This window comes from Cryptotermes secundus, unplaced genomic scaffold, assembly GCF_002891405.2.
Source record: "Cryptotermes secundus unplaced genomic scaffold, Csec_1.0 scaffold753, whole genome shotgun sequence".
Taxonomy (NCBI): Eukaryota; Metazoa; Arthropoda; class Insecta; order Blattodea; family Kalotermitidae; genus Cryptotermes; species Cryptotermes secundus.
Window position 1 is genome coordinate 174443 of NW_019734367.1, and position 27173 is coordinate 201615.

At 42.0% G+C, this 27173-nt stretch overlaps 1 protein-coding gene across 5 annotated transcripts in view; it reads left to right on the forward strand.

Moving 5' to 3' along the window:
* The window catches only part of LOC111868918 (calmodulin-binding transcription activator 2), a 444850-nt gene that overhangs the window by 66193 nt on the left and 351484 nt on the right, over positions 1 to 27173 (forward strand). Inside the window, exon 1 of one of the 5 annotated variants that reach the window (XM_023860028.2) lies at positions 14669 to 14689. The exons of the other annotated variants lie outside the window; for them this stretch is intronic. The gene's annotated coding sequence lies outside the window, so the exon portion shown is untranslated. Of the gene's footprint in view, positions 1 to 14668; positions 14690 to 27173 lie in introns of those variants that run through there. 5 annotated transcript variants of the gene reach the window in all.

The following is a 27173-nucleotide window of genomic DNA, read 5'->3' on the forward strand; positions in this document are numbered from 1 at the left end:
TTTGATCTTCGAAAATATACCCCGGTTCTTCTACCTCCTGGAACTCGATTATTAACTTTATGGTTAATGGAACGGTAGACGAGTAATATGTATGATTCACAGTTTATCTCTTGTTAGGTGGTACACATCTTTATTATCTTGGATGCTGAAGAACGTGAATTGTATAAGAGAAGGAACAGTACGTGATTCTGGACGAGAAACAGGTCGTGACGAAGGGAACGGAAGTACTGAACTGCTGGTAGCTGCAGCGGAAAGGGCTGAGCACAGAGCAGTTTTTGGCGTGACATGAATCGAATTTGAAATCAGCTCTCTCATATATTTTTCTTTGCTTTTCTCCTTTCGCTCCTTCGATTTTCCTGTGTTGCTGCTGTAGATCATAGGAACTGTTCTCGTACCTACGCTTGATCCTCTGTTCCTCATGCGCTCGGAGTTGCGCCACATTTCTTCATAGAAATGTGCGTATACTTGTATATTAGAGATCAGTATTGAAGCTAGGTTTTACGTCTCTTTTGTCTGAAAATGAGATAAGTGTGGACTCAGACGTCACTAAAGGCTGCTTCCGATTTGCGGCGTGAATGTTATCGAATTCTGTGTAAAATTTGCTTATAAAATAAACTCACGAGAATATCCTCAACCAAAATTAATAATGCATTCTGTCGTCGGAAACTGCGTTCTTTGAGCTGGATATTGTGGTCGAATTCGAGAGCTAGTAATTAGTTTCATCTCTTGACACATTTCAATTTGCGGTTACGCTATATATATATATATATGTGTAGCGTAACTAAAATCAATTTCTGAAGGGAGGTAAGTTTTGTTAAATTCATACAAATTTTGAAAATAATTCATGTTGTTTCTACCTCTTCACAGGCGAATGTTATGCCGTTTCATGTGTTGCGATATAGTGTATAATTCCGTTCACATACGAATGTTGTATTTATTACAATTTGGCATTTATCTCAGTAAGAACAGATTTTTATTAGAAGATCTCTGTTGTTTACACTTTCGACTATGAATTGCCGAATTTCATGACTAGCGGAATTTTTGTAATTAAAAAATAGCAATTGTCTACGAAATGGAAGTCACTGAAGAAATCCTGTTTAATTTGGTGGTACAGCCATCGGCATGCGTATTATCACGAAGTTTATGGCTCCGTGACTAATAATATCGGGTTTTGGATTGGATGATTGGATTTATTAATACCTTGTGCAGTTTCTCTTAATCACATTCAGTTACAATAACTCACAGTTACTCTTTAACCGAACTCTTCTCCCTTGGCTGCCAAGGACTCGCTCCATTCTCGTTCTCGTTCTACGGTTGACTGAATGTCAGCTTCGGGACTCGACTCTCTTATAACCACTTTGCACGGACCCCACGGAAAACACAGCCTGTATTGTTAACAAAGACTATTTACCGCGCCGTTGCCTAGCAGTAGATGTCATTCCGCGCGTTTGCTTCTGTGGGAATATGTTTAGCGACCCGGTGCCTAGCAATGGGTCTACATGTCTCAGTGTACTTGCTGCTTATGTACGTACTTGTGAGTGAATGTAGTATGTGTGTGTACGCGCTAGCGTTATGTGTCGATGTACGTAGATAAGAATGACTGATGTATAGGGAGTCAGTCAGTCGGTCAAGAATAGAGAGCAGAAATACGAGACGTGTATTTTTTGGGCGGGAATCTTTATGCTGATGCACGATTTACCTATATTATTCACTGGCAAGAGATGGAACAGAAATGCGCAGGGCAAGAGAATTCGATGGTGCTTCGAATTTTGAATGGTGTTGGAGTGTACCGCCTGGGATAAGTTAGTTGTTCAGTCAGCAAGTCTCAAGATCTGTCCCCTCCGGGCATGGTGAGAAGACGCCGAGTTCGTGGTTGGCATCACCAATTGACAGCGTCGTGTCTGTACACGTATTCCCATCGGCCAAAAACTACAGACTGTACATTTTGTTCATTCTTATCTTATTGTATTTTAGTCATGACGTCATGCCCACAATACTGAGCCATGTTTGAAACATAGTCTATGCCGCGCTTGGCACAGAAATTTCTCAGAAGGGACGTGAAACAATGTGACTACAAAATATTTCGTAGATAATTCCTCAGACCTTCTCGAAAAGGTTGGCTTCATTTAGCTGATGATTTGATCATTGTGTCTTAAGTTTGTGGTTATGTTATTTGATCAAATTATTTATTTATGACTACTTTAATATGACAGCGGCAGTGAAATTAACTTAATGTCTGTGGGAAACTACAGCTCCAAGTCTGTCTGGTTTGTCATTGTTTCCTCATTCTTTTAAAAGGAAACCTGGGATGGTGGCTCCGTTACTTTGTAATGATTTCCTTCTCGAGCCCTTCCATGCCATCACTTTCAGTAGTACTGTTCCCCATTTTACGCCAAATAACATTTGTTGTAGAAAATATAGAAAGACGATTAATTAACGTTTCCGATATTGCACCACTTTAATGACCAAAATAAACTGAAAAATGTGGTGAATAAACTTAAAAAGCCTCCAGCTCATGATTGTAGGCCACGCTGGCAGCCTTAAGTTGACTATGTCCACAGATTAATTAGGGACAAAAAGGAATGAGTCTTATGCTAGAAACGTAGGTTACATATTTTTGCTATTCCACTTCAGGACTTACATTCCTTGACCCAGGAACAGAGAATTAAGCAGGAATACTAATTTATTTTGCTCACTTATCTATCAGCTTTCTGGTACAGCATTCAGTAATATCCACAGGTTGAGGGTGTTGAAAAAAGTAAAGTAAAGTAAAGTGTTGAAAAGAGTAAATACCAGGAACATGAGAAAATTGCATAGCAAGGAAATTTTGTCCGCTGTTCGCCAGATATCGTGGGTGATCAAATGTAGAAAGATGAAATGGGCAGGACATGTAGTACGCATGGGGGATGTGAGAAATGTATACAGAATTTAGTGGAACATCTCAAGGGGACGGCTTGGGAAACCTAGGTTTAGGTGGGATGTGTAATCGCACCACTTCCATGCACCCATTTAAATTTAATTAAGTTTATTAATTATAAATTTAATTGTTTCACAGTGGGATGTAATGAACAAGTCTGTGAGACATAGGCCTATTCTTGCATGTAAGAATTAGTTTATTCTCAAACTTGCAGTAGAACATGAAGAACCCCTGTGGATATTTCTGAGAATTTTAGCTCGAAAGTGTAACTGCGGCAGTCTTTGAGAATTCGAAACTTGACAGCTTCGGCAACTCGTAATTCTTAAGGAGGACGGCCAGAGACTGAAGCCAAGCGTAGGATCCATCAAGGACCTGTCGAAAGTTACGTTATGTCTTTAAGGGCTAAAATCCAAAGTCACAGTGAGCTGATTGGAAATCAAGGAAATAAAGTGAACTCCCTAATTTCAAAAACGTCCAATCACTAGAATTTAAAGGTGTGACAGCCAAGAAGCTGATGGACCAAGGACCTCACGGTTTGGAAAGAAGTCAGTTGTCGAGGTCAGTCACACACCGGTTCTCTCTGAATTCAGAAGCAAAACTTGTGTCAGTCAGTTGAAAATTTATTGTCAGTACTAATAAGCATTAGTAGCCAAGTTGTAAGTTCTAAATATTAAAGCTACAAGCAAAAGGTGTTGTGCTTCAAAGAAAATAAATACAGAATTAAACAAGTTGCAAGAAAAATTAGATTGAGTATGAAAGAGCATAAATGTTTAATAATAAACCAGTTAAACTTGATATGTGCGACTGTAGCTTTAAGTTTATTTCCTGTCTTCTCGGAGTTGAGGCCCGATAAAGGCCCTGAGAAAGAGACTCAGCTATACCGAAAACAACAAAAGCGCAAAAGAGAGCTATAAGAAAGGCGACCAATGAGAGGTAATGTGGGAAGGAGCAGTTACAGATGATAATATTAAAACTGGTATTCACAAATTACGATAAGAGGTTATGGGCGGGATTCACTTTCCTTGAAATCGGTTAGGTGTTGGTTTTGTGTCAACACAGTAATTTATCGTTTAGTCCCATAAGGGGCGATTGGAATTACGACCAGCTTCTCAACAAGGATCCCTATCTCGTGGAGTGAGAGTTACAGAAATATAAAAGAAAACAGTGTTTTAGAGTGCCTTATTCCTGTATATGACGCCTTATGATCTGGTAGAAGTTCAGCTGTGTTTCACTGGAACGTACTACCCTCTTCGGGGCCGAAGAGTGAGCGAGGGAATAGCTTGCTTGCTACATGCTTGATCGGCATAGTCTTTCACCCTGAAGATGGAGTTTGTACTGTTTTCTGAAACGTCTGATAAACTTCTGCCAAATCACACAGCTTTCCATCCCAGAAGACTGTTCGCCTGCTCTTTCACCCTGAAGATGGAGTTTATACTGTTTTCTGAAACGTCTGATAAACTTCTGCCAAATCACACAGCTTTCCATCCCAGAAGACTGTTCACCTGCTCTTCGTGGTCCCACAGTAACGTTTTATGTAACATTTTCTGCATTTGTATTGAAACGTTTTTTAATTTGAATGTGGTCCCCAGGGCAAAATGGCCTACTAAAAATCGCTTCGGCCTATAGAAAATTATATAGGCTCAGAGTGCGTTTCTGAGGTAGGATCGAAATTTAACGAGAATTCCTCTTAATACGTACCTGCCTCACAGCTACAGCTGTAGCTGTAGAACCATATTTTCGACGCTCTTCTGTTATAATATAGAAGGGAAGGAGACTCTGATAGCAAAAGCAAGTTTACTTAGATCGGCTGTCCGCCCCCAGGATTGCGGCTTGAACGTATCTTTATCTATAGGTGAAGGAGATTTTCGTTTTAGTAGATTTATTGACCCGGTATGACCTGCTTTTGGTGAACGTAAAACTCGTCATCAGCTTAGAGGATGAATTTAATGTCCTATGAACATCATTTATAACTTCTCTAAGAATTTCCAGATCAACTTAAATTTTAAAATCAAGCGAAAATAGTTTAAATTTTTATGTATCTGCGTCACTTTTAGAGAAGAGGGGATTTTATCGTTGCAATTAAGCTGGCCTTCATATTCTTACCTCCTGTGGTAGTTGGTTTCGGTAACGGCTCGTGTTCTCGGGCACAGACTAAAGAATTCATGGCATCTTGCCAGGTAGTTGTAATAGGAAACGTGACCGATCGAGGGTGTGTCTTGCCCAGATACAGCTACTGCTGCGTTCCCCATGAACAGTTTTATATTTTTATTTCTAGTGGGGTGGGACTAAGTCCCTTGTACTGCGGCCAATTCTGGCCTATTGTACCAGCCCCAGATGATAGGTGAGGGTGATTGTGGAACAATTGGTGAAATGAAGATTGGCAGTGAAAACCAAAGTACTCGGAGAAAACCTGCCCCAACGCCACTTTGTCCACCACAAATCCCACTTCACCAGACCCGGGATCGTAGCCCATGCCGCCGCGGTGGGAAACCAGCGACTATCCTGTATTAGTGTACAGTGTACCTTGCGACAAGCTCATCACCCGCCCAAGGAGTCCTACCGAATGCCCAAAATCTAGTAAACCGAAGTGAAAGGGACAGTTTCATGGAGGTAGGCCAAGGCTCAAATTGGGGCTGTAGCGCCAAAGAAAAAATGATGTAGATACTGATGAAGTAGGAACTGCTGGAAATGCGGTTACTCATCAGCATGTCAGTCGGACCTTTGAACTTGATCAAGAAATGAGGCTTTCACGGCGGTGACTATGAAGAAAGCAGTCTTCTGGGATTTGGCACCGTGTATATGTGGTGTTAACCGACGTTNGATCAAGAAACTTTATAATGCATTCTGCCTTGGCGTGGTTATTTAAAGTAGTGCCTTAGATTTAACATCACACGTCCACTAACCGTGGCAGAAATCGAAGCTGTTATTGGTACCATTGATAAAAACATGATAACTATAATAGGTGTTTCTAATAAACAAAACTTGTGGCCTTCCAAGGCAATTGCCCGGTTACATTAAAACTGCAATAAATGAAAAAGCGACCGAGCAGGTTCAGAACTTTACGTACATATGCTGCAACATAACGTACATATCTGGCAAACATCATGAACAGAAGCTGTCAGGATTTCATAATATGCGTGGAACAATTTTGTAAGGTGGTAGCAGTTCCTGTGTTTATGTATTGAAGTGAAAACTAGGCTCTCAGTAGATTTGAAAGAAGGAAATTTGCAACAGCAGAAATGCTCATTTTCAGGCGTGACTCTTGATGTACAGTTTATTATTATTATTATTATTATTATTATTATTGGAGGGGGTGGTTTTCCCCATGCACCGTGACCAGTGGTCTATTGTACGTCCCCCTGTGATATTCTACCAGTCTCTATACCCTACCGATACTGGTTCGTGCCATCAATCCCGACTCAGCCAGCGAGTTCAGCCTCTACTGGCTCAGCGATACACTTACAAACCATGTACGCAAGACGTCAGTACGCAAATACAAATACAGATTACGAATATGTACTTAGACGAAAGAATCCAAGACTACAAAAACAAGTAGCGTAATCATATCTGAAGAATGGACACTTCAAGACTGTCGTAGAAAGTTAAGAATTACCAACCACGTGGACGTAGATACTCGTACATCGGACGGCTGAGATAACGATGGGTGGATAGTCTTCGAGACGGAACAGGCCAATAAAAGCCTACCTTGAAGTGTGTGATGATGGATATTTGAAACAGTGACAGTGTTCCGTAGAAGTGACTTGTTCCGTGACAGGATGACTTAGCGGATAAGAGATTCTAACTGTATTGAAGCTTCGTGTCAGTCTCTGTTATGTAAGATTTCCTACATTCATGAAGCACTTCGGGGGACAGCGTCCCCCTCCAGTCGAATTGGCAGCGGCGGCTTTAATCTGAAGTAGGCGGGAGTAAACGTATTTAAATTAAGAATTGTTTCCACGATACATTCTGTGTGTGAGGCATCTTTATCACTGGATTCAGGAAATTACAGAACGGGAAGTTGTCAACCCTCGTTGTGATAACAGCAAGGGGTGTGATCTGTACAGGGTATGTACTCGTAGGATGGATATGCATATAGAGCATTGGTTGCAGAACCTGAAGGAGAGAGGCCACGGCGGAGACCTAGGCATAGATGTGAGGACAACATTCAAATGACGGTCGACTGGGTGGGACACAGTGTGTTCATTTAGTTACACAAAAGTCATTGAAGAACTTCCATACGAGTACACTGTGAACACTAGCTTTTTTTAACACTGCATCATAATCTGTTTTCTGCAATCGTTACTTCAGGCCTATTTTGTATGATTATAATAATGAAATATAGTACCAATAATTGTTATAACTTTTAAGTTCCTTAGAATTTCCATTAATGCTTAATATAACGGTAAATTATACAGGACTGTAAAAGCAATTTATTGGAAAAAGCGTCGCTTTGAAGAGTGGGATTATGATCTTTTGCGATGAGACACCATGTTGTTTGGTAGAACTTTACAAACTATTAGGAGGGCCGTACTGCCTCCATGCTGGATGGCTGGGGTTCGATTCCATGCGTGACAGAATTTTTCTGTATTCTACAACGTCTAGACCGGCTCTGGGATCCACCCAGAGTCATATCTAATGGGTATCGGGGACGATTTCCTCGGGGGTAAAGCTGCCGGGGCGTGAAGCTGACCACTCACCTCCATCTAATGCCGAGGTTAACAGTGATGGAGCTGTAGGTCTTGATAGCGTGGCGCTTAATTAATTAAGCACAGGGATACTTTTACCGTGCTGCCTCTATCTTCAGAGTGAATGAATAAGCCAAACAGGCAAACAAACAAGCATCAAGCAGAGTGTTTCGCACTCTGAAGTTGAAAACAGTATGTTCCTCCGAAACGTCAGCGTACTTTACTACTAGACCATACTGTGTGACATTGTTCCTCATAATCCCATCTATGAGAACCTCAATTCTGAAAGGAAACAATGTTTACGTGGGAAGGGGGGGGGGGTACGCTTATGTGACAGTGAATATGAATGGTGGCAGGGACATGTTCCGTCAAAACGTCGGTTGACTTTCAACCGACTACAGGACGTTAATATCCCATAAGTTAGGATTATCCATAAGCGCCGCTGTGAGAACCTCAGGTCCTGCAGTAAGAATACTATTGATAAGTTTTGTGGTTTTATTTCAAAATACCTTAAAGTTTCTCTTTATTTCACGGTCTGGAATTGCTGTTATAACTGCACGGATTTTCTTGCAGTTCACAGTGGACTAACCGCTTCTGCTGGATTGGGGTTAGCAAAGAAACACAAGAGTCATGGAGCGGATTAGCGGGGGTGTAAGTAAGGATAGGGTCCCGGACCCCAGATGTGTGTTCATGGTTTGGACGGCGTTTTACGAGTCCCTAGACGCTTCCTACACCTGACGACAACTCCACTCTTCCCTTTGCCGATAGTAAGCTCAGTTATATGAACCCCTCGCATCCTGCGCTGTATGACACACAGGCTCTACCAAAGGAACTGAAACCAACAAAAGAAACTGAGATATAAAAGCAGAGGCCCGTGAACTTAAAAAGTTCTGTAGTACCCGGTGCAGATTTAGCATTGGCCTCTGCAGCAATGACAGGTAGTTTGAAGGACGGTGTAACCTGCTGTGGTACTAAAACTTGGACGTGGACGTAAAATAGGGTCGTGAAGATAATGATACTTCGTTTATTGTCTTCTGTGAAAGTTCGTAAGGAATTAAACGATGGAAGCAGTGACACGGAGTGTTCAGACCAAGCGGAAAGTATACGATTGTACTGTGTCATCTGCGAGAACGAAGGGGCTTCATCGTTAGTCAGTGACGTAGACCATTACGTCATTATTAGGCAGTCTCTAGATTCTGTTTTCAATAGGTATATATATATACCGGTAAAGGCAAAGTTGTCCCTTTGATTAACTAAGTAAGCACTACGCCATAAAGGCGTATAGGGAAGTTGATGTATAGACCCACTTTTTTCCTACCTCTGCACTAGTTGGAGGTGAATGGTCAGCATGACGCCTCGGCTGAACACGTGGTACATATTTTTCGAATATCTGTTATTACACCAAATTCAGGACCCTGCATTATGTTTCGGAATTGTCGTTTTCAAGTACGTCAAGGCGACGCATCTTTCAAATGTCTGCCTTATGAACTGTCGATGGTAGGCTCTGCGCCTACCATCGTTGTAACGGGTAACAGGGAATCAAGGTTCGATTCCGGAGAGGGAGCCTGAAAAACGGCTACCACATCCAAGGAAGGCAGCAGGCGCGCAAATTACCCACTCCCTGCACTGGGAGGCAGTGACAATGAATAACGATACGGGACTCATCCGAGGCCCCGGAATGAGTGCGCTCTGAAGACTTTAACGAGTGTCCACTGGAGGTCAAGTCTGGTGCCAGCAGCCGTCGTAATTCCAGCTCCAATAGCGAATATTGAAGCTGTTGCGCTTAAAGAAGTATGCAGATGTTTGAGTTGCTGAGCACATCAGAAGCGTTACCTTAACGGGACTAAGAGATTCAGAGTCTGATATTTAATCTCTCATTTTGAGGGATGAATACAAATTGTCTGGAAACAAAGTGCGAAGTAGGACGTTTGGACCCAAGAGAGACAGACTAGCAGGAGAAATATGAAAGTCACATAGCGAAAAGCTTCACAATTAGTGATCTTCACTCAGCCATTGCCGTTTCTTCCGTTATTTCCTAATGAACAGTCCTGAAATGTGGTGAATGATTCACACCGACCTTATGAACTTCGGGAATGCTAGAAACCTCGTAACATTTATATACGTGTACATATATAGCGGCCTTGCGACGCGCTGATTCCACGACCAAGGCGTCCTACCGACTGTGTATAATTAAGAAACTGAAAAGGCGGTCAAGATACGAAAGGTTGTAGAACCATATATATGGGGATCAGCGCATCGCAAGACCGCTACCTGCACACAGGACGACACAAACACAGAATAAACGCACACAGATATCCATGCCTCGAGTGAGATTCGAAATCACGATCGCGGTGTTCGAGCGGGCGAAGTCGGTTCATGCCTTAGACCGCGCGGCCATCATGATGGCAACATTTTATCTACCTAATGAAAACAATTGTATACACACATTCGGGCGCGATTTTGATATTCATAGAAACATATTTTTTGTACACGTATAGAAATTAAAATTTTCAAATATTCACCGTTTATGGTTTTACCGCAATTCGTGGTTGCCGCTGCACCTCATGAAAGAAGGATAGAACCCCTTTATGCATTTAGGAAGTAGTGAGTAGAATGTGGTCTGGGTTTGGGCGTGGTTCACAGTGCATGAGCTTGAGACGGGAAGGGTTTAAACTTTGTGTTAACAGTGCAAGGAACAGTATCTCGTAGGAATTAAGACAATGGACATTACAGAAGTACGGAAGGAAAAGACGGATGACGGAAGAGAAATAGGAACAGGAAGCCAAGAGATTCAGAGTTTACGAGTAGAAAGACAGGGAGCTGGGGTGGAGATAGCGCCAAGACGGCAGTCTTACAGAGGAATGAATTGCAAGGGTAACAGTTGAAAGGAAAATCCGTATAGACAGTCAGAATAGCAGGGTTCTCTTATAGGTGTACGAGTTTGATCTCAGATCGCTGGAGTGCTGAATCCTACTCGAAGTCATATACTGTAAGTAGTGGAAGACAAGGAAATTATTAAAGGCTTCTAATTTTTTTTAATTCGCTTAGCGGGGGTGTGGAGTCCAACTGGGTCCACTCGGGACGGCGGCCACTGATTGGCCTATTGTAGCCTGCCCTGGGTGATTATGATGATGGAGAATTTTGTGGAATGAAGATTGGCAGGGGAAACCGAAGTACTCGGAGAAAACCCACCCTAGCGCCACTTTGTCCACCACAAATCCCACTTGGCCAGACCCAGGATCGAACCAGGGCCGCCGCGATGGAAGCCAGCGACTAACCGCTTGAGCTATGGCGCGGCCAAGCCTTCTGGTCGGTAGTGTACGAGCCAAAATTATCGTCATGATTTTCGGACTACTTACCGTTGCCGTTGGTACAGTGACGCATGTCTTTAAATGAACAATAGAATTGTCACGGCCGGTCAGTTGCAACAACCACTACCTTCCTCACCTTCTCTTCTTTAGAGGATATGTAACCGTCTTACTGTTTCATGTAGCCTTGTGTAAACAGACACTTCCCGAAAAATCGGTCTCCCATCGGACATGACCTACCGAATGTCTGATTCAGAGCTTCAGAATTACGATAATTCTGAGATCCTAAGAAACTGGCGTTTAGTTCTTGAATGCTGGATAGCAAGTGCCTTATGTCGGCACCCTCTGCATATTTGATACATTTGTATAGTTACGAAGCCTGATATTCTTCTGAAGGGATTTATTCAAACAGAATCGAGACTTACGTTGCTTTATTTCCCTAAATGTTTAATACGGCGTGTGCTGCGACTGGACGAGTTTCTGCTCGCGACTGGGCTCGGTTCGAAGCTTGGCTCGCTAATGTGGACACAGCCTAATACACAGTTTGGCCTCCAGTTCGGCCTGCACAGTTGAAGACTGAAAGGCAAAACTGACGTGTGTGGTGCGGCCGGCCGGCCAATCGTTTGGACTGTTGGCCTGTAGTAAACCCGTCAGTTCTGCCTGCAGGACCGTAGCACGTGACGTGTGTGACTCAACATTATAGGCTGGAAGACCGTTTTTGTGGCACGAAGCCTGTCGCTTTATCTGCGCGTGTATGGGGAGGAAAGGGAGGGGGTCAACTGTCACAGTTTTGCCTGTAAGGTCGATCGGAAGGCCAAACTGTGTGTGTATGGGGAGCCGTGCAACAAAGATGCAGCATTATGAGAACAGTCGTTGTTAAAGCAGTGCTTTATAGTGTTCCGAAGAATTAGACCGTAGATTATAAGTTACAACATGTACGTGTAGCTGTGTTTATAACAGGTCACATGGCCTTTAAAATAAAATAGGCTAAAATGGGCTAAGCTTTCAGCAGATTCCGACAACACCAGGAAAGGCCTCCGGGTTTCTTCAGGACATTTTAACTACACTAAAAGCGCTTGCTGAACAGAATTTTGCAGGAATTGAGGCATATGCCGTTTTCGCATAAAGTGATTCACCTGGAGTGAGAAACCCTCATTACGTGGATGGGTAGCGGCAAAGATTTATCGTCTATACTGCTACATATAAGTTTACTCTTACAAGATTCAGAAGAAGCTTATCCGACAGCGGCAGCCCTTTTCCTAAGGCTAAACACATGGCCAGCCTAAACAAAACAAAACAAAAGGGGGGGGGAAATTGTTAGTAGTTGTGAGTTCTGCTGTAACTTCATCTTTGTTTCTGCATTCGATTGAAATATTACTTTCGACAATCTGGGTACAGTTTTATAGCACCCAGATATCTTTGAATCAGATTTAACTTATTATTATTATCATTATTATTGGAGTTGTTTCTTTTTATAAAGAACGTTTTACATAAGTACAGATTTTGTTTCTATACCATTTATCGACCATAACCTCAGAGCGTCGCACCGCCGCTATATTTCTAATTGTTCACTCCTAAAAAGTATGTCGTACCGTGTGCACGTATATCGACCATAACCTCAGAGCGTCGCACCGCCGCTATATTTCTAATTGTTCACTCCTAAAAAGTATGTCGTACCGTGTGCACGTATATCGACCATAACCTCAGAGCGTCGCACCGCCGCTATATTTCTAATTGTTCACTCCTAAAAAGTATGTCGTACCGTGTGCACGTATATCGACCATAACCTCAGAGCGTCGCACCGCCGCTATATTTCTAATTGTTCACTCCTAAAAAGTATGTCGTACCGTGTGCACGTATATCGACCATAACCTCAGAGCGTCGCACCGCCGCTATATTTCTAATTGTTCACTCCTAAAAAGTATGTCGTACCGTGTGCACGTATATCGACCATAACCTCAGAGCGTCGCACCGCCGCTATATTTCTAATTGTTCACTCCTAAAAAGTATGTCGTACCGTGTGCACGTATATCGACCATAACCTCAGAGCGTCGCACCGCCGCTATATTTCTAATTGTTCACTCCTAAAAAGTATGTCGTACCGTGTGCACGTATATCGACCATAACCTCAGAGCGTCGCACCGCCGCTATATTNTTCGGCTGCCATGTTCCAGTGGTTCCTTAGTCATCGCCATCAAATCGAAGGCTGACTGTAGATTTCATGCAGCCACCATTTTGTTCTTTTACTTTTTACGCATATATTGCCCCCATAAAAAAGATGCATATTATTCGAAGATCTGTGTCCCGGTGCTTAATTAATTAAGCACTCTGCCACGAAGATATATGAGGAAGTGGATGAATAGCTCCATCATCCTTGACCTCGGCAGTACGTGGAGGTGAGTTGTCAGCTTCACACCTCTGCCGCTTTACTGCCAAGGAAAGATCCCCTTGTACCCCTTCGGAAGAAGGTTGGGTGGGCCTCAGAGCCGGTCTGCACGCTATGGAGAAGAAAAAACCCTTGCCCCTGCCGGGAATCGCACCACGGTCATCCATCCTATAGCCCGTCGCTATACCGACTGAGCTATCTCGACGTTTTCGAAGATCTGTTGCAATACTTAATTTCAGCACGGTAGATTACAAGGCTTCAGTGTCGCTTTCACCTCACAGTTTTGTGCCTCCAGCATGCTGATATAATCGATTGCAGGAAATTTAAAAGTGTGACGTTGGGCTGGCCTCAAGTGGCATAACATTCATGCCACATTTCTTGGAAATGGGCCAACTGATTCAAAAGTTTAAATGTGGACACACAGCATGATGACTTGACTGGCCAACCCCTCTTAGTCCAGGACAGACAGTATGCTAAGATTGTCCTACGTGCTAATTTTCACGTCGTATAATTTCCTTACAACCCCTATATTGGGGTCTACTTTATTGTAACGCCTATTGAACGGAGGTCATATAGCTACGCGGGAGACACGACGTAACGTAACGTAACGTAACGGAGACGAACTTTCGTTTAGGAAGTGTGAGCAAGAAACGAAATGCTGAAGACGTCGAGAAGATGGTGTAGTGCAGCCGTGTAAAACATGCGACCCCTCAACTTTTAGAACTAATTGATATTAAAATTTTTGTAGAAATATTTTTTATAAAGACAATTTTCCAGCAGACCAGAAGACAAGAAGTCTCACGCAGACATAAATTAGCAGGCTGCAGGAAATTCAGTGTTTTGCTGTTTCTAACATAATTTCTTGTGTAATCTCTCTTTTTACATATTGAAAAGTTGTTTGATACTTGTCAAAAATGGCATTCTCTTGCTTTTTAAAACTGTAAGATATGTGACTTTAGGTAATTATATTGAAATTATTCCTAAATAATAAATAGAATTAAATTTCCTTGTATCAAAATCGAATGTATATTTCTATTTTGAAGTGCGGCCCTGGACTATTATTTACAGGGCTGAGGTGGCCCTCTGTACAAGTTGAGTTTGACATGCCTGGTGTAGTGAATGAGACGGACTAACAGAACCTTTCAGTCTGTCCCCTCACTCGCATAAAACCACCGGGTTTACTATCTGAATTTGTCTTTTGTCTCATCGGCCTCATGGATGCAGATTGCGCAAACTCAGGAAGAAGAGCGTGTTCTGCGATGGATGTCATCGAGGAGAGTGTTAGGAAGTAGGGTTAGTTTGGGAGGCCGATGGATAGACGTCATATAATTTTGGCAAGGGGCTGAGTTCCACTCCAGGTTTAGTTGGACAAAACTAAGGATCCAAACCACAAGTAAGCCGCTGGAGACAGACGTACATTGCGTACAGTGTACCGAGTTCGGTGGAAGCTTTGCTTCATTAGTGAGGAGGAGGAAGACATTCAGCCATGCACACTCACGCTCAGTTTTGTTTTTGGTGATTTACGTCGGTTTTCATTTGAATGGAGCATTGAGTTCAGGTGGATGAATACGTTGTCAATTTTCACCCTAAAATCTGGTTGATAAATGAGGCATTACATTGATTTATATGCTACAGTAAATGTGAGTATTATGAACCTTAAGACTGGTGTAGTCTTATGTCTCGGCTTTGATGTGTGCTGAAGAAGTTATTTCCGTATCATACACTGTTAGGTTGGAAGGAATGGGTTTCCACCAAGCTACGGTAGGTGCGATTAAGGATTGTTTTGAACAAGATTGTATTCCATGTATGTACTACGATGTTATGGTTGAGTTAAACGTGGGACATCTGATTGTACCTGTTCACATTGTCAGGCTGTAGACTCGTGATGCTGAAGGAAGCGGCGATTCAATACTTTAGACGAGTTGTTACTCGTTACTTTTATTTTCTGTTATTAAAAGTAGGTTAGCACAATTTACCTTAGTGAAAATACGTCCGGTACCTTAGCTAAAATCCTAAAGGCGCGTCCACATTACTCGTGCTCGTTCTCGTGCTCGTGTGACTCGCTATGCTCGCAAGTAATTTGGACGATATGACAAGTCACGAGACAAGCAAATTTAAAATTTTTAATTTAAAAACTATAGCAAATAAATTAAAATACGACTACAGCCTATACACACTACGAGTAAATATACGGATCCTCACGCGCCGAAGCCTGGCGAGCAACTGAAGTAGTGTGGACGGTGTGGACGAAGATTTAGGAGCACAAGTAAAAGTCAGACGAGTCTCCCGACGAGCACGAGCACGAGTAATGTGGACGCGCCTTAATGTTCTTCCTTCTGAGACTGTTCCTGCTACACCTCGTGAAATGCATGTCTAAATTGAAGTGTTTATTTTAGCGACGTTTGTAGGTGAAGCTGTGGTATCTGCCCAATACCACTACCTGTACACCCTCCGCAATACGTTGCAAGTTTCATTTGTTGTCGAGACAGTGTTCTGTGCAGATTTTAGTGCATCATGTCAGAGCTTACAGAATTCGAACCCGGACAAATTGTTGGGGCCCATATGGTGGGTGCTTCTGTAACCAAGGTAACCGAGGTTTTTGGTGTTTCGCGAAGGGCAGTATCGAAGATTATGACCGCATACAGGAGGACTGGAAAAACTGCATCCGATAAACACCAGCGTGGACGGAAATGTGTGATGAGTGATCGAGACAGACGAACATTGCGTAGGATTGTGACGAAAAATAAGGAGACTACAGCTGCAAAAGTGACTGCTGAACTGAATGTCACGCTCACAAACCCTGTCAGCACCAAAACAGTACGAAGGGAACTCCACGAGCAGGGTATTTCTGGACGAGCTGCAATTCCAAAGCCACTCATCAGTGATCAAAATGCCACTAAGAGGACAGTGTAGTGCCGAAGTCATAAAACCTGGACTATGGAGCAATGGAAGACGGTCATTTGGTCGGATGAGTCCACCTTCACACTGTTTCCGACTTCTGGCCGAGTTTACGTCTGGAGAACGCCATCCCAAGCTTACGATCCAGATTGTTTGCTGCCAAGAGTGAAACATGGCGGGGGTTCGATCATGGTATGGGCAGCCATACCGTGGTATTCTGTCGGACCCGTCATTACCCTGCAAGGTTACGTCACTTAAGTGACCATTTTGGGCGACCAGGTCCATCCCATGGTGCAAACTTTGTTCCCCAATGGTGATGCCATTTACCAAGACGACAGTGCCCATGTTCACACAGCTCACATCGTCCAGGACTGGTCTTCTGAGCACGAAGATGTAGTGCCATATAAAATAAAAAAGAAAACAGTTGGAGCTCTCCTGTAACGTCAGAACTCTGGTGGCACTCGAATTCCTTGGATGTAGTCGGTCGCTAGCAATATTTACGCTTTACAGTTTGGTTCCCTGCTTGAAATCTATTTAAGAATATATCATTTCTGTAACCAGTGGCTATTAAAGCTAAATGATGCGTTTGTTATTGCTGGTATGTTCTACAGTCTTCCTAAAATACCGTCAGTTCAAGTTACATACGGACATTATCAAAGATCTGCTGCCATAAAAATACCATCAACCTACATTCAGTAATACTAGTGTCCCTTTGACTTCAGTTCGTACAACTGCCAAAGTGGCATTACTTATAGCACTAAGTTAATAGGTTATTAAAATGTTGGCATAATTATAAAGTTATAACTATGTGTAGGTCTCGTAATCCGTCTCTTGATTCTAATGTTGTTACTGGAACCAGTATTTTCTTAAAAGGAAAGGAAATTAGGCTAAAATATGGTTATTGTTTAATTGCTTTCTAATAACACATCCAAAACGAAATTCCAGAGACCTTGATGTGGATGGTGTTATTCTACTAAAGTTACCTATTAAATTATTACTTTGCTACATGGTGATTCATCACTGCCGACATTTCGTTGCTCTTCCGGCTATGAGACAGTTATCGTGTCTGGATATTCATTTATCAATTTCAGATACTAGGCGTCGTGACTTGACCTTTCCTTGGTTTTCGTTGAGGGTAGTCTTAAACTATTTCCCTTTGTTTATAATACGTTTTCATTTCGTTGTCTTTCCAAGGGTTTTCGTGAAATGAGTACGATGTCTTTGTTAACAGGAATGTAAAATTATACAGTGTACCTTTAACGGATGCATTCGATCAAGGAACTGTAAATGAAGTAGTTAAGACTACGATGAACCCTTCCCTTATAATAAACATAAATAATAAGAAAATGTGTGTTTATTCGCTCTCACGCAAGTATAATCACTCAAATTGACGAGAACTCCAAATTGTATGGGCCTAGTGAATGAAGAAACAATCAATGAAAGCTTCAGCGTTTGCTGTTATTACACAAACTAAACGAAAATTAGGTATAAACTGTTCAATATGTGCTTCAGAGTTTTATTGTAATAGAGCACAAGAATTAAATCAGATTTTGAGGGTAACGAAGACTTTTTTTAGTAACTGCGATTGTGTTCTGGAGGCCATGATCGAAAGCTGAATATGCAAATTAAAAAAAAATACTCCTAACGCCGGTTGTAATTATCTCGAAATTTGTAAAACTTGCTATTAAAGTGTCTTTGTATGGGGCTGAAACTTGGACACTTAGGGCAGTAGATCAGAAACACCTGGAAAGCTTCGAAATGTGGTGTTGGAGAAGGATGGAGAAGATCAGTTGGACCGATTATGTGAGAAATGAAGAAGTGTTAATTAGAGTCAGTGAGCAGAGGAATATCCTACACGAAATAAGAAAACGGAAGGCTAATTGGATTGGTCATGTTTTACGCAGTAACTGCCTTCTAAAAGAAGTTATTGAAGGAAAGATAGAAGGGCGGATAGAAGTGACAAGAAGACGAGGAAGAAGACGTAAGAAGATGCTGGATGACCTTGGGGACAGAAGAGGATACTGTCATTTGAAGGAGAAAGCTCTAGATCGCATTAAGTGGAGGAATTGTTTTGGACGAGACTGTGGACCTGTCGTCTTGACAGATTACTGATAAATGAATGAATGAAAGTGTCTTGAAAATACAAGTTTTTTGTTTCATTTTCTCTGCAGATTTCGTTCCAAACATTTTCTCTCTGATACATGAAGAAATGCGTGTAGCTTTTCGTGTAAAGTGGCCGTCACACTTGTCCGATTTAAATAGGAATTGGAATGGCGCGACATTTTTTTCTTAAAATTTTGAAATATATTTCATGAGAATCTCAGCAGCTATTCTGGAGTTCCGTGCATTAGGACGGAGAATCCGAACTTAATGAGAGACCCGCAGGGTTACGAACGCACCTAAGAAGCAAAGTTCATTTCAACAATAGCGGACTGCATTCATTTGGATGGCGTTGAGAGAAGTGCATTTCATTCACGTATGGCGTTTAATTGTTGTCTGAAACGTCTCTGGTGGCACATCATGACTTGAGTAAACAATTAAACGGAAGGGAAGAACACACTCGTGCGTTTTTGGTTCCAACCGGCTGTTCAACATAGAATCTAGTGACGTTATAAAGGTAATGTAATGATCTTTGTAACTTCGATGATAACGCATCCTCAAAGACGTATTAAGCAGAGTGTAGCAGGTACGTGCAGTACGTTTTAAATCTGGCGGACACCACCGTGATAGCAGGTAGTTAGGGACAATGCTTTGAATGGCTTCTACTTAGTAGTATTGTGAACATCGTTGTTTTGGAATCAGAGAGCTTCGTGCAGTTGCATAAGTTGTAACGGGTATATTTTATGTGTCCTTGTGGAGCCGGGATACCTCATTCGGTATAGTGACGGACTTCGGTCTGGACAACCGGGGTTCGATTTCCCGGCAAGAGCAAGAGAGTTTTCTGTATTCAACAGCGTCCGTACAGGCGCCGGGGCCCACCCAGCTGTTGCTTGCAGCAGGTGATTTTGCGGAGACCGAACGGTGATGTGTCACTACCTGCCCTGATCCGCTATGAGTTGGACTGTGACAGCTTCGTTTATGGCTCCGCAACGAAATGCAAACTGTTCAGTCTAGACCGTGCCCTCAACACCGGGTTTTATCTCGCCATTGCCGTCCTCCGTACCAGGCTTCTTGGGAACCTCCACTTTCCCGGGGAGGAATCTCTTTCCCAGCAGTAGCGCAAGAAAACTTTCAACACATCCACATCACCCGTATTTTAGTGCGGTCTTTCACCCTACACACCGCAATATGTATGAGTTGAATATCATGGCTCACCGGCGTGTGGGAGTGCAGTATCACCACCTTCTCGAACGTCTCAACATCCACCTGCCACATATTGTTCTCTCTAGACTTTCTCATCTATCAGGCGTCTGACCTGTAACGTTAGACTCGTCCAGTAAAAGAAAGTCGTAACGTCAGCCTTAACATACGTCCAGTAACGCCCTCCGTAGTCTAGCGGTAACGTTCCCACCTCGTGACTCAAGGTACGCGGATTCAAACCCGGCGGAGGTCGTGGAATTTTTAAGGGCGGAAAAATTCAGGGAACAAGTCCTTCGGGAGGGACTTTAAGCCGTGGGTACCGTGTCGTAGCTTTACGGCACGTAAAAGAACCTCATGTCTCAAGGGGACCTCTGAGCCAAATTCAGGATATTTCCCGCCCAACAGTAGTCTCTGACGCCTCTGGTAGATGGGGGAAGCTTTTACCGGTTCTTACGGTCTCTTCGCTTGCGGATTTCTTATATTTTTCCTTCTATCCTGAAGATGGATGCGTTCCTCCGAAACGTCGGTAAACACCACGTATACAAGGTGCAAAATCCCAGAAGACTGCTTGCTTCGTAGTCACCGCCGTGAAAGCCTCAAATTTTACAGAATGTTATACAGTTTGACAACGGTTTAATTTTCTTCTGTTAAATACCGGCTTTAGTGAAAGGTGTTCAAGTTTTCTTTTAGCGAGGCGCCAATATGCATAGTTATTGATTCTCCTTTATAAACCCCCCACACACACACGCCCAGACGCGTTACAGATGGACGGACTTTAGTATCAAAAAGAGCTAGAGATAAAACTCAATTCATTCAGGACAGTAACGGCTGTAGCTGCGAAACCAGAGGCAGCCATAACTTTGGTTAGTTGTTGGATATGATCGTCACCGATAATTGTACCGTAAAGTTGTCCCTGTGCTTAACTAATTAAGCACTACGCCATGAAGGCGCATGGGGGAGTGGATAATTGTACCGTTCGTTCTGAATGTGAATGGGAACTTGGAACATGTGTACAAGGTTTGGTTCCGTTATTGAACAGACGAAATGGAATTCGCTATTCAATTCATATCGCGTTTGATATGCTCAGAACTGGCTACATTTCAAACGTTTGAAATCCATGAATATGAACCGAACCACTCTTTTGGCTGTGTATTAATCATACGGGCTATGCCTTTATTGGAATTGTACATGCAGAACGACCAAACGTTGTGGTCGGGTTTAACAGTCCTGCTTCGCATTTGGAAGGTCGCTGGCTCGAATCTCAGCCCCGATGACCAGCCGTCCTGATGGGATCTTCTTGGTTTTCCTCAGTCTAGGTGGATGATATGCCAGTATCGTCGTATTATGGCGTATTACGTTACAGGCCCTTCCTTTAATATAAATTTCGAATAAATTATTCAGTAATGTATCACTAAATATACGGAAATAAAATTAGGCTGGCGGTTTGTTTATGCAGAGAGAGTCATAACGCTCATGAGGTCTTCCTGGGCTTCTTTCTCCTTTGGGGAGTTATCTCTGCCGGAATCAAATATGTCAGCCGTGAACAATCACGAGTTCTCTAACATCGCAGAGGATACATTTGGAACATACGTGTACTCAATGCTCGAATAACCTATATCTACCTTTTCCTCTCTTTGTTACTGCAGAGCCCATTAGCTTGACTGGTTGTTTCTATTTTCGTCTTTCGTACCTGGTCTCTATGGAGACACGTGCTGTAGGAAGACGTAATTAAGTTAAGAGACATGAAATGAATGGAGTGAAGCTGGTCTCATATTGACGTAAGCATGTGCACCATTGTAGTGCTGTAGCTGAAGTAACCGGACTTGGGCATGACAGAAAATATTGCTGGGAGTCAAGACGCTTTGCCACGCCATTTGAAATCCTGAAACTTAACTCTATCAGATACTTTAGCCTCGTTTTATAATAAATGTAAAAAGTTATTATCGCTGAAGTTATTTTTTTGATCCCCACGCCCTTAAGACGTATAGGGGGTTGGAGCTACAAGCTACTATTCTTCACCTTGGCACTAGTTGGAAAACGTCATGATGTGCTATCTGTAAATAATACACATACGATTATATAGCCCGTCAGCACAATCTGTATAGTTATTATTAATTGTATACAATAACCAAAGTTTGTGTCTTAGATATTTCTGTTCCATTTTGTTTACATGTCTTAAGACGTTACGAGAGATATCATTCCAATTCGTGTGTTTATAATGAAGGTTGTGTTGTATATGTCTTTGCCAAATAGATTTTATTCTGCATTGAGTTAATTATATATAAAGTTCTGTTCTGTATTCTGGAATGGAATTCTTGTTATTGGTTATTGTAATTTTCATATTTTTGTAGTTAATTGAGTTTGTGATTGTACTATTCGTATTTCGTCTTAATTTGTAAAAATTTGTTTTTGGCTGTTGTAATACGTAAACACAAGAAGTCGCTGAAACTGTCGCAGTTACAGCAGAAACCGCTATAAATCATGGAAACTAAACATAGCAGAACATAACAGACACGGAATATCTAAAAATGCTAAAAAAATGTTCCTCTAAAAGACATCCCACAATACAAGAATTGAGAAGTACATAGGAACGTAGACGTGTTGTACCATGAGGAACATACTTCAGACTGTACACAGAATATCCTGGACACAGGGCATACGTAGAGAGACAAGAACCCTATAATGAACGCAGTGAAATATCAGAAAAAGAGGAAGAGTTCTAAACCTTCTAGAGAAATGCTACATTTATTGTAACTGCAAACAACACTACCAGAAAAAACATTTCAGTGGTAATCCTTAAAGGAGCATAACCCCGAATTATACAAATGACAAAACAAGGCAATCAGAGATTTGTTAGTTATTCGAAACCATGTCCTAAACTTACACCCACAGCAACACCATCAGCCAGAGAAACTTTCATTCTTTCCACACTAATAGACAGATACAACAGTCACGGCAACCAACCTCTTAATCTGGATCAACAACACCACCATTCACTCACGTCCAAACCGACGACGTAAGGAACTTAAAACACGAACACATGACTTACACGTTAAGTATGAAACAAAGGAAATTTTATTAGAAATTGATGTTTCATACTAATAATAACCCACAGACCCCAGACCAAACAAAACAACACAGCTTTTGCTACAAAAGTCGGTAAAAGAATTATTAAAATCTCGGTACACATGATAGATCTATCACAGTAGGCTCCAGACATTCACACCAATGGTCGATGGAATACTGCATGGTGTGTGAGACATAGGCATGTAGGCCTCAACCTAACACAATAATGGTGACCTATATAATCTAATATTATATATCACTTTTAGGATAATTTAATGATTTATAGTAATTTATAGCAAACTCTAATTTTACACGTAAGTTTTAAATTATAGTACAAAACTCACCAACGTATCACACACTATTTACAGTACTAATGGCAGTAGTTCGCAGTGTTGTTTGCCTCGATGATGGCCAGCGATGTCGAAACATATAGTTAAGTTATTGTATACAATTAATAGTTGTTGTTGTTGTTGTTGTTGTTGGAGAGGGTGTGTTTCCCCATGCACTTAGACCAGATATTGGTCCACTGTGCGTCCCCCTGTGATATTCTACCAGTCTCTATACCCTACAGGTACTGGTGCGTGCCATCAGTCCCGACTCAGCCAGCGAGTTCGGCCTCTACTGGCTCAGCGGTATCTCGATGCTTCCCCCATCTACCAGAGGCGTTAGAGACTATTGTTGGGCGGGAAATGTCCTGAATTTAGCTCAGAGGTCCCCTTGAGACATGAGGTTCTTTTACGTGCCGTAAAGCTACGACACGGGACCCACGGCTTAAAGTCCCTCCTGGAGGACTTGTTCTCTGAATTTTTCCGCCCTTAAAAATTCCACGACCTCCGCCGGTTTTGAACCCGCGTACCTTGAGTCACGAGGTGGGAACGTTATTTGAAGATATGTTTCTTTCAAACATCATTAATGCACTACTTTTAATACGTTAGCCGCTGCAGCGGCCTGTGACTTTCATATGTTTTGCATTAATATTTGTCGGATGCATAAAAGTGTAATCTTCCTTACTAAAGAAGTACAGTTTCTGTATGAAGTACATCGCAGCGCCCAGCCGCAGACACTAGTTTGTCAGTCACCCGCGGAATTTAGACGTCAGCACAGTCTGTAAGGCGATCTTCAGCGTCCCCTTTTGCGCTGTTTTGTGGTGGTGGAGGGCATGTGATGGGGTGAAGAGATGTGGAGCGTGTTTAAATCACGGAACTTTGCATTCCCGTAACCATTTCGTGTCATCAGTAGGATGTATCCATGAATGTCGGTCGCCGTTACGTTGGGCCCCGCCCAGACTATTTTGAAACTTCGATACCTCTTGAATTTCACGTCACACCTACAAATATAACGATCACTAACGTTCTAGACGTAAAGTAATTGTGCATCTTTATACCAGGAGTCATCATAGTTTTACTCACTAAATTGATGCATGTTATGTCATCGTTAACATGGAAACAGGGTGAAGGAAGGGGAATCCCAGAGCCGTGTTTTCCTTCTCTGTTTAACAATAAATTAAACTTAAATAAAATAAACACAAAACTATTCTTTTATGAAATAAAAGCAATCGAAGTAATCCATTTAGAGTTCTGCTGAATCCTCCGTAATTACTAGTATTCTCACAAAGAACTTATCCTCAAGGTGAAGGTAATGTTGTCCCTGTGCTTAACTAATTAAGCACTACGTCATGAAGGCGTATGGGGGTGGATGTATAGATCCACATTTTTTTTTATCTCGGCACTAGCTGGAGGTGAGTGGTCAGCTTCACGCCACGGCTGTTTTACACCCGGGGAAAGAGCCCTCGGTAGCCGTAGGATAGGAGGTTGGGTGGACCCCAGAGCCGGTCTGGACGACGTGGAGAACAGAAAATTCATGACCCTACCGGGACTCGAACTTCAACCCATAGTCAGTCGCTATACCGACTACTGCACAATTGGCGTCTTCTCAAAAAGGGCTCAGTGAGGGCTCCATGAGTGAGTGAGTGAATGTGATGCATAGGCATAAGAATAACCTTATCTTAAATTGTCTAAGTAAATAAATAAAACTCATTTGATGAGACTCGTTGATAAGCTGAGGTACTCATCTGACCAAAAAAGTTTCCGTCTTTTGTAGAACTCAAAAGAGATTGAAGAAAGCAGTCTTCTGGGATTTGGCACCGTGTATATGTGGTGTTAACCGACGTTTCGGAGGAACGTATCNCTCGTTGATAAGCTGAGGTACTCATCTGACCAAAAAAGTTTCCGTCTTTTGTAGAACTCAAAAGAGATTCATAACGACGGTCGCAAGATACGGCCACTAAATCCTGTTCTGAGACACTTGAATTTCAGTCCAAAGAGCAGTGGTCTTTCTTAAACATTTTAACGTTATCCACCCATCTACGACTATGTCTTTCAAGTGGGCTCTTCCCTATATGTTATCCAACTAAAACGTTTTGTACTTTTCCTCCCCACACATGTTCCCACGAACTTATCCGCCTTCATTTGTTCACCAACGTCACCTTTAAACTGCGTTTGTTACCTTTATCCTATGTGTACTTATTTTTTAGACTTTACATCATCGTAAGGCGCTGGTTAATTTTCCAGCGCCAAGGGATTTATGATCTATAGATTATCATTACAGGCTACTAGCAATATAGTTGCTGTGCTTTCCTGATCCTACACGAGAAGAAGCTTGCAGAGTTTAGTACGCGTATAAAGATAACAAGATTAAGAGCAGTACCTTTACTCAGTACTCCATCCTATCCAGAATGTAGCTTAGGTCATCCAAAACATAACTAGCCACTTGATTCGCTGGAATTCAAGGTCCATGATGGTGAATGACGATGACAGCGATTACAATGATTATGAAAATGATAAATAATAATAATAATAATGGTGAATTAATTTTGGCGTATGGATCGCCCGTATTGAATTCGACATTAAATCAGGAGTGGATAACATTCTTTGTCTTCTCTTTTCATTTTAGTTCTTATAAATGGTGCAAACACTGGAAAACAATAGACTTTTATGCTTAATATACCATGAATTAGACCGTCTTTCTTTCTGTTCCGATTCAGAATTGGTTTGTGAACTATAATTTTGTACAATACATTTAATAGGATTCCTTGCATCGCAGAGCTTCTAATTCTGGCCAGCAGGGTAACAGAAAGAACATTGAAATATCGGGATTCGTACCCTCAGTCGCTGAGTTCAAGCTGTCCAATTCCATACTCGCCGTAATCTACGCATCCACTGTGCTTGGCTTCGGACTTAACCGTGACTGACTTCGCGAATAATAATAATAATAAGGAATTAAGTAAGGGGTTCGAACTTGACCCACTAAAGTTTTTCTGAACAAAGAATTGTGAAACATCGCTTATGATTCATCGAATATTGCTACCCCTTGAGATCTCTTTATCCTCATAGCTGCTTGTGTATACTGACTTCTTCATAGAGGATATTTTACAGCATTTCTGAGTAGAATTTACTTGCTTATCGTTTACATTATAAGACATCATTTTCCTGCAGAATTTTTATTTTATGCCGTAGTTTTAGTACCGGTTAAGAATATCCACTTTTACGATGGTCACAATCTTTCCATTTAATTTAAAGAAAACGGAAATATGTTGCGAACTGAAGGAAGATACTTCTTCCTATTACTTTATTTTTTATTTAGTACCCTAACGGGAAGGAAAATTACAGGCTATCAACTCAAAATATTATAGCTTACTCCACTCTCAGTAAAGCGTACCTTAAAGTAAGTAAATGGTTGCAGTATATTATAGAAAAGATATTACTCTAAAATGAGCGAAGACATTTATACTTTGCTGGATATGATTGCAAATAGCCTCTAGCCTTGCTGCCATGAGAGACATATACACACAGAAGTCTGCTTCAATTTTCATCAGTAATCTATCAGACGACAGGTCCACAGTCTTTTCCAAAACAGTTCCTCCACTTAATGCGATCTCAAGCTTTCTCCTTCAAATAAAAATATCCTCTTCTCTCCCCAAAGTCATCCAACATCATCTTACGTCTTCTGGTCACTTCTGTCCGCCCCTCCGGTTTGTTTTGTCTCCAGAGGAAACATCTCGCATACATGGTATCTCTGTTTTTGGAAAGAGACTATCCAGGAAAATTGATAATGTGGTAGTTTTTCCATTTGCTTTCCACATCGCAGTACAACAGCCGTTCAAACCACTCTGGTCACGCCTGTTGCTATACGAACTAGAACCATCTCGAGCATCATTTGCTCTGTGCTTCAAGTCACTGCTGATGACGCTGCTTCCGGCATCAGTTTTTGGTTTTTGGTGTCTCTCTTCGTCTGATGCCTACCCTTTGACCTGTCCAGCAAGGGAGGCCCTGCCAGTAGCTACGCTACTGCTGGTATAGCTCTCAGGGTCCTTGGCATACTCAAACCCCCTCACCACGATACGGTGGAGACACCAACGAGGGGGTAGTCTGCTTACCTGTTAGGTATTTCTTTATTGGCCTGTTTTGGTGTAATTTTAGTTTGTTTTCATTCACACATGTTATTTGGATGCAGTGTATTGAATTGCAGAATAAGTGGGAAGCAATATATATCTGTGCATCCGTTCCCCCATCCCCACACTGTGCTTGGCATGTTTCTCGAAACGTTAATAAATT